This window comes from Nothoprocta perdicaria, unplaced genomic scaffold (genome assembly GCF_003342845.1).
Source record: "Nothoprocta perdicaria isolate Ctin4 unplaced genomic scaffold, notPer1 scaffold_117, whole genome shotgun sequence".
Lineage (NCBI taxonomy): Eukaryota > Metazoa > Chordata > Aves > Tinamiformes > Tinamidae > Nothoprocta > Nothoprocta perdicaria.
In genome coordinates, this window is record NW_020454283.1 from 2209834 (window position 1) to 2221888 (window position 12055).

Consider the following 12055-nt stretch of genomic DNA (forward strand, 5'->3'; position numbering starts at 1 on the left):
AAAAATATATGTATAAATATTGCAGGCAGGTGGATGGAGTTTTTGCTTTCCTGCATGTATCTGGCAAGAAGGTTGAGCTATTTATATCTCCTTTCTGCTTGCAAGGACGGAAATTGCTCCTCTGACTTTAGCAACGAGCTGGGCAAATACGTTTYGTTTGCGTGGAATGGGCCACGATCGAGCTGAGCTGGGAAACATTTCAGTTGCTCTCGGATGGAGCCATCCAATGGTGCRCGACAGCCTGCGGAGCACGGAAGCAGCTTAGCCCCCGTTAGATGATTTAATCCGCCACCTTTTTCGGGCAGGCAGGGAGAGGGAGCCGGCGCGGCGAGGAGGCGAGGCCGGGATGTGCAGCCGAGGCTGGGATGTGCGGCTGACACTGCAGTTCCCTGTGGGAAGGACGCTGCAGCACACGCCGGCAGACCTGGCTTCCATCCTCCCTCCTAGAAAACGATGTCGGGGCACATCCCTTTGCCTTCCCCGGCCTCCGTTCCCCGTTTGCAGCAATGGAAACTGTCTGGGAGAGGTTTTGAGCAGCTGGCGTGCGTGTTTTCCCCTCAGGCTTTCTCTTGCTGTAATCTGGCTCCTTGGTTATGGTTCGTGTCTTCGTGGTGCTCCGTTAATTCCCAGAGAAAGCACTGATGAGTCCTCGGAGGATGAGCTCCCCGAGTGAGCATCCCTTGCATTGGTGGATGGAATTTTTTTTTTAAATAAAGTTGTTCCAGACTTTCCTGGGAGTTAACTGCTGCTGTGTCCCGCCGCAGAGCTGGTGCTGACACGGAAGGAGAGGCGCCGGGAGCGCCGCCRCTATTCCCTCGCAATAGCCAGGTTTAGACGGCAGCTCTAGGCATCTCCTCCCGAGCACCTAYACCTGCGGGCAGGAGAGGGTTAAAGCAAGCAGCTCCGGCTGAGTTAGCGCTTCCATGTGCTTCCAGAAGAGCTCTGAGCAAGCGGGAGGGAGGCAGAGCCACTGCAGCAGGTCAGAGGAAATGTTATTTAAGGGCTCCAGTCCCCTCCCACTCGCTGGTTTTGCTTGAGGAGGAGAGAGGATCACAGGGAGGGAGYAGCCGGGCAGCTGATGCCAGGAGCCCATCGGGGCCCTGGAGCTTGGGAGGAGGGATTGGGGCGGAGGGGCAAGGGGAGACAGGACCGTCTTGGGGACACAGCGGCAGGCTGGGGGACTCCATAACGCACCTCTGGCATYCCCCTCGGCACCTGGGAGGACTGCGTCCCTCAGAGACCTCCCGAGGGAAGGCTGGGCGCGAGGCTGAGGCGCTGGAGGGCCAGCGAGGCGGCTGAAGCCGGGCGGGTGTAGCGGCCGGCCCCGCGGAGCCGCCCTCGCTCTGGGGGAGAGGCGGCCTGGCCGCGCCGGGCCCTTCTCCGGCGGCGCAGGCCTCGCCACGGCCGCGCGGCCCCATGACCAACGCCACGCACSCCAAGGGCGCGATGGACGCCTTGCCAGCGAGCCCCGGCGCGGCAGCGTGCCCCGTGACCTTCTCCCAGGTGTTGGGGCAGCAGTGCCAGCTCATGGAAGCAGGTAAGGAGTGGGGATGCGTGTGGCGTAAGCCGAGCTGCTTGCGTGTTGGCTCTTGTAAGCAGGGAACGGTATCTCCCCCCTCCTCCCCATTCCCCCACTCTTCCCAAACCTAGCGTTTTCAAAAGCCAAAGTTTTAGTGATCCGCTAAGCTCCCTATGGGATTGCAGACCTGCCTCCACTTCTCCTCACCCCAGGAGAACATCCAGATGTGAGGTGCGATCTGGGCTGGTTGTGCGTTTTGAGTGAACGTGGGCTGGAACAACCTGCTGTTAGCTTGATCCTAGGAGTTAGTGCTCWGATGAGACCTGTGCAGAGGCAGCGACTCAAGTGCTAATGGAGAAATGAGTTTCTGATGGTGATGTTCAAACTGGGAGATGATTTGCTGCCCTGGAGAGTGCCCTGCACTCTCTGGATCTCTGCTTTGGTGTTCAATTCTGCATCAGAACAAGTGTTTGGGTTTTTCTTCCCTTTTTCTTACTGTTTTTTTTTTGCCGTAGTACCTAGAAGTCCTGTTCCTTTGGGATGACAAATTTTACAAGACTTATTTTATTTATCCTCCTTGTTTACAGGAAGCTCTGAGATTTCCCTCATAGCTCTTCTGGCTATGGAGAGAGTTGTTGTGGGTCTATTTTGGGGTTTTTTGTTTCATTTTTGTACAGTGCTACCATAAAACTTGCTATGAATTTCAAGTACTCATTTTACTCAGAATGACTGGCGCTCTCTGCCTGGGATGGAGAACTTCTTTGCAAAGATACATGCACAGAAATGTCCCATCCCATCTTTCACTCTTCCCTTTTTAGCCAATTCTGAAACTAATGATGTTTGGATTATTATAATTATTCTATGGATGTGGTGAGGTCTAAAATACTGATGTGCTTTGCTGCAGATTGGCGTGTGATTTCTGTTATGACTTTCGTAGTATTTTCACRGACAAAGTTAGGGGAATGATTCGTTAGCTGACAACGTGTCCAGTTAATCAAGCCTGTGATCAAACGGTTGCCTCCAAGGAAATGTCATGAGGTTTTACACGCAGGTTTGGCACTGGTYCTTGCACGTTATAGGGTATGTGATTAGTGCCAAAGCTGTGGCTCCGCTGCATCAGACACTGCACAAAGGAAAACGCAAGAGTCCCCAGTCTTGTGTTGTGTGGTTCACACGTCCATGAGTGAGCCCAGCCAGGTGAGGAAAAGCCGGTGGCAGGTGGAGCTTTGCTTGCTTATCTTGGGGACAATGACACAGTGGGGTCTGCGACTCCAGGCTTTTGAATCTCACTTCAGTATCTTGACCCCAAGGTTTCCTCTTCTCTCGTGGGTCATTTGCTAGACACAGCTGAGGGTCAGGCATGCCTGACATTCAAGGAGGAATGAGTAGAGTGTGTGTGCGCTCAGTGATTTGCTTTGTCACAGCCACCTTATATATTGGTGGCCTCCACAGGCTTATGATATATTAGGTTTAGCTCTTAMAACAAATTGGCCAACACTATGTAACCCTTTCTCATTACCCCAGTCCCACACATCTGGGGCACTCAGAGTTTTACTGGGATGCTGGCAATTAAAACTGTTTTGTTTTTCCCCTTTATATAAGCAGTTCTGTATTGATTTATGTCTGTGTGAGCTTCCTACTTTCAAGGCAATAGCAATACATACCTAGCATACCTCAGAGCAGGACTCTGAGTAATTTCTATGGATAAATGCAAYGAAAAAAGTCACTGTCATCTCAGTAGGGAGACACAATGGTTGCAGCATTTGGGTACTAACCACTGGCCTGATGATTTGCTGCTCATTAAGTTATAGGAAGAATTCATCTCCATTCCTGATGGAAGGAATTGATTTTTGTCACTTAATGTTCACCAACAGCAAAGTCACAGGAAATAATAATCCCCTGAAATTGAAAATAGACACCAGCTTTTTATGACAGCTAGATAATGAACTGAGACCACTGAGGTATGATGAGATTTGCAATTGCAAATGAGAATTAGACATTCTTTTGTGGAATTTGGGGCAATTTTAATGGCCATACGTACTAACAAAGACAATGAAACAGAAGACTAACTTTTAAGCAAGTGATTTGGGCCTTGCTTACTATGGCCTTTTCCTGTGGTGATTTTTGGTACAGCAAATTGGCAATTTTATATGTGGATATCAGATATTTCTCAGTTTCTTAATTCTGATTTGGACTAATCAAAGTATTTTCTGGAATAAATCCAGGCCAGAAATGTTTTACTTGGGAAAACACAAGTGTGTTTCGCTGTCATGATCCACTGCAAGATGCAATCTGTAGGAGCCACTTCCCGCACTCATCTATGTGGTCCCTGCTGCAGTTTTTAAGGAGGTTTCAGGCTTTCCTGGGCACAGCTTTAGTATAACACTACAACTTGYCTTACTGCATCTGCACAGTGCTTTAAAAGTACCAGTATTCCCCAGGAAATTCTAGTTACACCTCAGACAATAGGTTAAACCCGTACATCATTCTTGCATTGTAGCAGTACTCACCACTTGAATAGTTCTTTTTCTCAGAAAAGCTGGGATTTTAAAGATCCTTCTCCTACGGGTGCTGTGGTGCTGACGCCCCGTGGCCATGCACATCCTAGCAGAGCCGCTCTGCCTTCGGGCAGCCCCGCAGCAAAGCAAATCCCACCCTGGTTTCTTATCAAGCACCTGCCCTCCAGGAAGGGGCGTTTCGGGTAGAAATTCTGTTTCTTGCAATATGCTCTGAGAAATATAGCACAAAAGTTCTCCAAATATAAACCTTGCTTTTTCTGCAGCTGATGCCAGCTCTCGGCCACAGTGAGTCGGTGTGGGAGCAGGTTTCTAATGGGTTCTTGCGGAATTGGGGATAGATTATTTTTCTCCTCAACTTGTTCAATTTAGCGTGCTGCTAACATGCCAGTGCGCTGACTTGAAAACAGATGACCGCTCATACCAAATTCCCATRGTGATTAATGGTATTGGCAGCTCTAGTTGTTCTAAAGAAAATTTTATCTGAAGCTGAATTTTTCAATTTTTGTGTGAACATATTGTTTCAAGAGTTGGGATTTGAGAAAACCAGAAAGCGCATCAGTGCTTATTAGTGTCAGTGCCTAAACTGACAAGTTACTGTTTGTTTTCTGTAAACAGCAAAATGCTGCTGCTGTTGCAGGTGCAGAAAAGCTTTTATCTGCAAGGCAAGCTGCAAATGAACRAAACGAAAGTAAATTGACATTAACAATCGGTTAAATCGGATTTCCTCTTGCAAAGATTAATACAAACATAGCTACCCTAGGAAAGGCTTTGCAGCTGCGAGAGTTTTTCCTGAAGTGTCTGAATTCAGGCTGGAAATTCGCAGCCTGCAGTTGTGGGCCTGGCTGGAGTTTAAATCAGAGCAGCTCTTCTAATGTCACAGCCAGCTGATGCTCCTGAGCCTGCCCTTTGAACTGCAGCAAGCACCTTCATTTGGGGAAAAGGAATCGAGTAGCACAGGTTGTAGCTGCTGCTTTGCCTTTTAAGTAGAATATGTTTTTTCAATTTTTTTTTCCCCTGTAGAACTTTTTTTTTCATTTTTTTTCCCTATTAGCTTGAGCTGACTGAGATTTCGAGCTTTTCTGCACATGCTATTTGGTCCCAACTAGCATGGGGCTCAGCTGCCATCAACAASTTCTAATGCATAAATAGGACTGAAAAAGGTTATTTAGACCAAATGTTGCTTTGGCTTAACCAGGATTTTGGTGCTTTGGATTTATGTGGTGCCTGGGAATACGCCAGGAGGTGGAGGCAGAGGACACCGTAAAGCAGAGCTCCCCGTGCATGTTGCCCTTAGCAGGTTTGCGGTACAAACAGCCTGTCGTTCCTCRTTTTCAAAATAAACTGATATTGCACTTAAGGAATTCATCAGTTCTCCCTTCTGTGTGGTGTCTGACAAGTCTTTTCTCATCTCTCTTTTTTTTTTTCCCACTTGCCTGTTGAAAAATTGGAGTGTGGGAATGTAGCATCCTGCATGTGTACAGCTTGCTGACATGTGCCCTGTGCGTAATATAAATCAGTGCGTCCTTCCAGTCCTTGTAGGGTCATGAGAGTCAAGTTGTGGAGATCACACTGGCAGTGGAGGAGGGAAAAAAAATAGAAAAATTAGAAAATCAGAACATGATTGTTTTATGATCTGTTAGTCATGCAAAAACCTGCTGGGATCCGTGATCAGGCACCATGCAGGTGTTTGGCTGTAGTGACCGCTTCTTTTCACGGAGACCAAAGTTGCTGATTTCTGTGATTAAGCTTTTTATCTTTGTATAAACTTCGACCTAGCTGCTCTCATGTCTTGCACAGGTGTTTTTTTTTTTCTTTCAGTCTCATCTTCTCCGGAGTCCAAACCAGTCCAAATCAAGATGTTTTATAAGACTTAATGTCCTTGTTCCCTGCATAAAATTTTATTTGAGGCCTCAGGCAGTCTTGAAAACTCTTCTGGACTGCATCAGTTCAGCTTCATGCTAAAGCAGATGATCACCAAATGACCCAAGGTGAATGTCCTGTACTAAAGACAGGWTTTTCTGGCATGTATTTTGCATCAGTGTTGGGACAGATAGTGTGACARAACAAAGTGCAAAGCCCCCATGTCCTGGTCAAGTGTGTGGCGTTTATAAAAATGTGTTTGGCTTTGCCTGCAGTGTCCAGGGGAAGCCGGGAATCACCCAGGACAGAAATAACTTGCCCCAAAATAATTATGTGGCTGAGGCTTTGGCAAAACTGCGTGCAGAATTTCTTGCCACAGGACATGTTTTATCTAAACAAAGCTATTGCAGACATCTACTCTCATAATTCAGTGGTAATGCTGATGGGGGTTTGCTCTCAGCAACTCGCTTATTATTAATTAGCTCAACTAACATGGGGAATTAATAAATATTGCAGTACTTTTGGTGAAGTGTTATTTATTCTTAATATGCACACGGCAAATCTGAGGCTTTGAGGTCTGAGCAACGTGCAGGTATTCAACCGCCAAGCTGCTGGCACAGGCAGGCCACGGACTGAAATTCCGAGGGCAACCAGTGGCCTCGCACCAGTTTAATGAGGTTTGTGATGTGGTAACGGGATTGTTGAACTTGTTTTTTCTGTATAAACTAAGATTTTGTCCTGGAGTGCTGCACAAATCTTGGCTGGTGGTGTTGAGGGCTCAGCAGGTGAACCAAGAAAGCCCTTTAGAGGCTGCTCCCTTGATGAGTTTTTTCCTTTCTCTGTCAGAAGAGGTACCTGGGCCAGGGTAACCTTCTACCATGGGCAGGAGAATCAGTTATGACACTTCTTGTTAGGCAATAAACTTCAGGTGACATTTTCTGCTTRTGCTGCCACTTCTCTTCCTCACCTTCACAAGTCTGACCCACCAGCAGTTTAATGCATCATTTAGATGGAGATTTTCTGTGTGGCTTGATGGTCGCTGTTGCTGCCACCRAGAGCTGACTGTTTTTATGGCTTTCTTGCTAAGAAGGGCCCACGCTGCCCTTGGGCAGCCACGTGCCGGCGCTGAAGCGGGCTGTGGGCTGGGAATRCAGCACAATAGGCACCTACCCTAGGGACAGACTGCAACAAAAATGAGGAATGGTAGAAATTTATTGGAAATCGCTTTTGTTACAACCCCAGACCCGTAATCCCCCGGACTTCCTTGGGTGCCGGAGGGGCCTGTCAGGCTGATGGATGGCTCCTTTCCCTTGCTTTGCTGCATTGGAGGATGCATGTCCACTGAAAGACACTTTCCTTTAGGGTATACTTTTGCATACTTCATGAAATATTTTTTTCCAAGTGTATTCTGTGGTGCCAAGTATATTTATTTCCTTCAATAAATAGAAGCATAAAATGAGAAAGAACATGCTGGGGTTGTTGCATTATGGTAGACGGTGGTATGTCTAAAGAACAGCACACGCTGTGTTTTTCTGAGGCTAATGTGATTATTAAATGGATGAATAATTACATAAAACTAAGTATCATTAGCTCTTCCCTCTGTTGACATAAGACAAAACCAGGTAGACAAGTTGTCAAGACCTTCATATTAGCCACTGGATGAAACTGCAAATCTTTAGGAATGAGTAAAACCTAGAAACCTCTAGGTCTTCTTTTCCCCAACTTTTTACCTATATTTTATGTTTGTCCTTTATAAGCTTATCTTTTCATCCATATACAACTATCCCGTTGAGTGGCAATGGGATAAATGTAACGGCTGTGGCAGTTTGTGGCGAGACCACATTGTTGAGGATGGGTCCCATCCTTGAAGACTCTGGAAGYGCTTTAGCAGATCTGGATGCTCTCCACTGCTAGGCTTTAAAGCAGGAGGCCTGGCTCCTCCTCCTCGCCATTTTTGAAGACAATGGCTTTCTTCCAGTCCTCCAGCACCTCCTCCATTCTCCAGATCTTTCAAAGAGAGTGGCATTCTTGGGTGCATCCCATCAGGACCCGTGGATCTGTGGGAGACAAGTTTCCCTAAGTGTTCTCTAACCCAATCTCCCTCTACYCAGGGCAGGTCTTCCTCTCTCCAGGCTTCTCTCTAGGCAGAGCGCAGACCTTGATAAATACTGGAGCAAAGAAGACATTCAGTATCTGCTTTTTCTGTGTCTTTCGTAATCAAGAAATGCTTGAATGTCTGACAGTAAAACTACAGAAATTTTGGCAGCACATCTTGGAAATTCAAGTCAGGCTTAGTAGCATGAATTTAATCCGTCTTTCAGCGTTCTGCACAGGCAGAAAGCAAAGGTAGAGAGGCTGCTGTTACTGGCACTTGGGTATATAGCACAAGTTAATAGCACTTTCTTTGGAACATCTAGTCACTGAGTTTTGTTGGCAGCAGCTCTGCAGCTTCTGACCTCTCTCTAGTGCTTTTAATAATTCCTTGACATTCCTGTAGGTTCTCAAGTTGCAGCACTAGGATCTTGCTGGCTCATTGAGGACCATGGTGAGTAGCAGAGTTAAGGCAGCTCGTGGAAAATACATGTTTTTTCGGGCCCTCAAAAGTGGATAAGTTGACCACTTATCCAAAAGGTTGACCCTTTCCCAACCAGAGGTCAATGACAAAGGAAGAGGGGGGAAAAACACACACAATATCATAAAAATCATTGTTCAGCATTATCTGTCATTGACCTCTGGTTGGGAAAGGGTCAACCTTTTCAACTTTTTTCATAATTCACCAGATTATTTAATGACTAGAGTACAAATCAGTAAGCTAACTAGCCCTCCCATTTTTACCTAAACAACATAAGTTCTGCTCAGCCAAACTCAAAATTGACTATTATGGTTGTTACTTTTTGCTTTTTCTCTCCTTTTCTTTTTACCTCTCCTGAATTTGAACTCTTAATTTGGCACTTTAAGGGACAGATTAGTAATGCTGAATTGCACCTGGAAGAGCTCGAAGAAGGATGATTCATATCTGCGTGACTGCAAATTAAGCCATTATGGCCATTATGGTATTACAGGCAAGAACGGATATCTTTGGGGGGATGTGGAGGTGTCTGTGTGTATTGGTGCATATGCAGAAATATGCCTCTTTTGGATATTTTTTCCAAAATGACCTTCGTAATTGTCGTCATAATTCTGCATGTAGCTACACTTAAAGGAGAGGTGCGAGAGGTGCTTGTATCTGTTATCAAATGCATGTGCAAATAGATTAGCTGCAAAAGAAGAGTATTTTAGAAGAAGATAAAAGGAGTGCTATATATTTTATTATCAAGTCCTGAAAAACAAACTTCTTTCTAACCAAACATASGTCTTTCAGTATTTACCAGGTATGCATTAGATCTGAGGCGTGTGTAGGAGGTATTTATACCTTTTACACGTCACGTTGAGATCAGGAGAAATGAAAAGCACTGTAATTACCCTCTGGCCTTTTATCTTTCTTCAGTATCAATCTCCAGAGACTGTAGCAATGTGACATAGAAGCATTTGCAGAGCATGTAATCATAACTATTAAATGAAACAATACTAGCTTATGAAGAACGCAGTATTTTCAGTAAAACCTCAGTGTCAAGGCTGGATTAATCTCTTTCTAGAATCATGAAGCCTAAGAAACAGCTAAGAATGCTGYAGTCAGAGAAGGACCCAAGCTTAACAACAATTCTTCAATGTGCTAGTGTATTTTTAAAAACTACAAAATGTACGAATGATAAAATGGGGGAGTGAGCGAGATGCAAAAAAAAAAATAGGGATATCTGGTTTAAGTGCAAAATACAAATCAGCCTCAAATAGCAGGTTTCGGTGTTGCAATCCATGCTGCCATATTTTGTGTGAGCTGGTGCACAGCGAAGAAGCAAGTGCAGCACAAAGCTGAAAATTTCCTCTTGAACTGCATTTTTAGCAAACGTAAGTGCTAGTGCTTTTTAAAACAGGGGAGAGAAATGACAAGCCTTGTGATASAGCTGGAATGTAATGCTGTTATTTGGGAATACCAGCGAAGTGGTTGTGCATCCGTGTTTGCCGTTATCGCCGATTCCCTGGGAGTGCATGGAAAGAGCTGGTAATCGTGCAGGGAATATTCTCTTGTCCACATGATCTTGACGGAGTGTTACATCCCCTTAACGGTGTTGAAAGGAGAGAAGAAATCACTCGGTCTCATCCTCCAGAGAAAGGTCAGAATATCAGCTTATCTCTGCACGTCTGATTCTCACTTAAAATACAACGCAAGCTTGCCGTTTATTTATTTAATTACGAAGGCAGGTTTATTAGGGAACAAAATGTCAGCAGCTATGAATTTTTATATCACCTTATTTTCCAAAAGCCGTTAGGAAAACACTTAAAAGTTTCACCGGGCTGTGCCTGTAATTGGCTGGATCCAGGGGAGAGACTCTTAATATTAAGGTTTTCCACAACTTCCCAGGACATCTCTGCATGCCAGGCAGTTTTGCTTGAAGTGCATTTTATTTGCCAGRCTGCAAAAAGCTGGTCTGGGTGGTCACAGACTCATGGAGAGGATACTGTGTCAAAAATGCAAATATTGTCAGCTCTGAACACTTTACAAGTGGTAAAATATTCCTTTGGTGAGAGCAGTGCTGCTACATTGACACCAATATTGTAGCAATTTACCAAATGATAAAATGAAAGTAATATATTATAATTTTACAGTATTTTTTTCATATGAAATGAAAGGTTTGATTGCCTCCAGTATAGTCCATTTCGCTCTTAATAATATTGATTTTGCTACATATTTTTTAACATCTTCAGAGCCGTTTTCTGAACTTGGCACAAAATTTAAATTTTAATGCAGCTGACAACATAAAAGCCAAGTTTTAAGAAATCTTATTATGGTAATTACATTTCCCTGCTGGAAGCTAATGGCTAATGTGTATATTACATGTGGGAAAAAAAAACGTTCTGTAGCTGGGGAGTCAATGTAAAGGGACAATCACTTAAAAACCCAAATTGTTACAAGTACGTTTCAGGACTCGGGTATAAAATAGTTTCAATGTGTTTGAAGAGTTTGAGAATTTTACATGCCTTCCAGTGTTTTGTTGTTTTTTTTTTTTTGTGTTCCCCCTCTTCTACTGATTGGAATTTTCTGCTACAAATGCCTAATACCAGCCAAGCTTTTCTTAGAAAATAGTCCAGGTATTGTAATTCCTAGTCCTGGTGTGCTGGAGATATAATGTAAAAACCAGGCTGGACGGATGAAGTGTCTGAATATCTCTGTGGGCTTTGAAATTTGGACRTGATTAACAAGAATCTCCCAAATCTGCTGTAACTTGCTTGCTCCTCAGCAGAGGAAGAACACAAGTCTTCCTAGCGACTCCTCATCTCTTCAATTTTTCTTTTGCTATTTTGCATCCTGTTGGTGCAGTTGTTGTTGCTTGGGTGCCTTCAAAACAAAAACGTGTCATCCTAAACTGCTTGCCTTGTTTCTAACAAACACGTTGCCATGGAAACTTGATGTTCCTCTTGCTGTTCCAGCAGATGCACCAGCTAGCTGTCCCTCGCCCAGCTTGTTTTTTTCCAATAAATTAATCACATTCAAATTAAGCACGTGGAACTATTTCATGTCCATTACTTGGAATGCTAACCTGGATGTTTGCAGAGTTGCTCTCTTCCTATCGCCCCACAGCGTTAATTAACTCCCGCAGATCCCACAGTCCGGAAGGAGGAAGTTTGAGTTCTTCCTAGTATTCCTGTGTTGTGCTGAAATAATAAAAAGGAGAGGTGAATTTGTGGGCAGTATAGAGCAAATGAAGAATGTCCTTCGGCACTGAGGTGGGCAAAGGGCRTGTGACCACTCTGTGCCCATCTCCTCGACTTTGGTCGGAAACATCCGTCCAGCAGGGAAAACTTAAGGAAATACTCATACTTCATAACCGATGCTTCCTAAAAGGCTGTAAATGCGATTAGAGAAGAGTTGTTTCTAAATTCAAGCTTTCCAAGAGCTCAGCAGTAGAGGAGCCCATCCGTTGGCTCTGCAACAGTTGTCATATGGTGTTCAACTTCTCCTGAAATGCAGGATTCTTGAATCGGAATAGCTGTGGTGGGATGCGTGTGCCTGGCTTAAGCCCAAGGAAAGAAGAGACAGCATATGTATGCCACTGGTCTA